Genomic DNA, 1,828 nt, shown 5'->3' with positions numbered 1-1,828 from the left:
TTTCCGAGTGGCTCTTGCTGGGCGGTGTCTGTGAGGCGGGGGAAGGCTCTTGGCGGAGTGCGCCTGGCCTCCCAGCAGGGCTGGGTGGGGATCTTTGAGGACGGGATTGGGAAATGGAGGTGGGACCGGTCACTTCCTGATCCCTGCCTTTCCCCTAAATGTGCCCTACTTTCAGGGAAGAGCACCGGGAAGATGGCATCCTGCTGGGAGGGCTTGCCTTCCCATTCCTTCTCCTGCCCCCAGCCATTTGAGGGAGCTGTCTAGGGGGCCTGGGACTGGGGGAGAAAGGAGAGCTCTCTTTTCTCCCCCCTTAAATCCACCATCTAAGTGCCTACTCTTTAAAACCCCCTTCACCCCCACCACTGTTCAAAACCTAGGCTGTGTCCTAAATACTGAGCTTGAGCACTCCTCTGGGTCATTTCGAGTATTTCCTCATATTGCCTAGAAGCTAGAATGGTGCCCGGACATTGATTTATACAGACTTAGTCTTTCCCCTGCAATACATCCAGCCTCCCCTTAACCAGGCTGCACTACCCACCTAGCCTAGGGCGTGGGGGAGAATGCAGTAAAGTAGCCCTCTTAGGGGAGGGAGATGCGTGGGAAGCCCCATTTGTGCACCAACATTATGCTTGACTCTGGGATAACCGCAGAAATCTTTCCTGCCCATCTTCATGGAGCCTCGATGTCCTCAGAGGCTACACTGCCTCATGACCCAGCAGGGCAGAAGGGAGGAAGCCCAGGTCCTCGACTCTGACCCCCTCCATGCTGCTTCTGTATGGAAAAGACCAGCACCCTCTAAAGACCCAGGGGAGGGTTGCTGGGGGGGTGTTATTAGCATTGAGCCTCAGTGGCTTCATGTACGCCATTTGGTGGGGGGTGTCCATGGGGTCACTTAAGCCCAGTGGGTTCTGATTCTGGGGGCCCCAGAGCTAGCTGCTGCCTCGATGCCCCTGGGCCCTGGGCCACCTCGGGCCTGCTCTAGCTGCGTGAAGCTCGGGCTGACACTCCTAGCTCATCGGAGGCCCCGCAGGGAAGTCCCAGAATGGATTTTCCCTGGCAGCTGTGGCTGCCTCTGGATCACACATGCTTGGTGGAGCTCAGCAAAAGAGCCTGGGGATCCCTGAAAGCCAAGTGCAGATTTCTGGGGGAGGATAGCATCCAGGCCCTGTGCTGTCACGAGAAAAGCCCAGCAGAGACAAACTCAAAGGCTCAGTTTGTTCCCGTGCGGGGCAGAGCCCCTGCCATGGATGCCTCCCCCCATTTAAACTTCTGCAGAGGCTCTCACTTCTTAAAATTACCTTTCTGCTCTCTGTCATGATTCCTAACTTAACACTTAAAATGAAGAGCCCACTCTGCTCCCCGCACCTGACCTGAGCACCCGCGGTGCGCCGGGCCATCACCAGTGCCGGAACCACACGGGTGACCGCGACGGCTTGCCTGCCCCGGAGGAGCTCACCGTGGCATGAGGGAGGCAGTTCAGTGTCATGAGGAGAGTGCTGGGCTAGGAACGCATAGCTCAAGTGCAGCATGACATCACCATCTCCTGGGGGCCGTGCTGAGGTCAGCTTGGGAGGGTGTCAGGGAAGGACTTGGGGAACCGTGGGCTCTGGGCGGCGGCCCCGGCGGGTGAGTGGAATTACCTAGCAAAGAAGGCATGGCAGGCATCCGTGGCGGTGGGAACAGCACGCGCCGTGGCGTGGAAGGAACTGTAAGTATGTGTGTCACTGAGCATAAGCCCAAGTGGGAAGTCGGTGTTGAGGAAAGGGAGAAGCCAGACCCAGAAGGTCCTCATAGACCACACTAAAGAACTTGAGCTTTACCTCAGGGA

This window comes from Eumetopias jubatus, unplaced genomic scaffold, assembly GCF_037043125.1.
Source record: "Eumetopias jubatus isolate StellerSeaLion01/CBP00866 unplaced genomic scaffold, mEumJub1_p1.0 scaffold_12, whole genome shotgun sequence".
NCBI classification, from domain to species: Eukaryota; Metazoa; Chordata; class Mammalia; order Carnivora; family Otariidae; genus Eumetopias; species Eumetopias jubatus.
The sequence above is the reverse complement of the archived record's forward strand: the minus strand, read 5'-3'. Positions refer to the sequence as shown.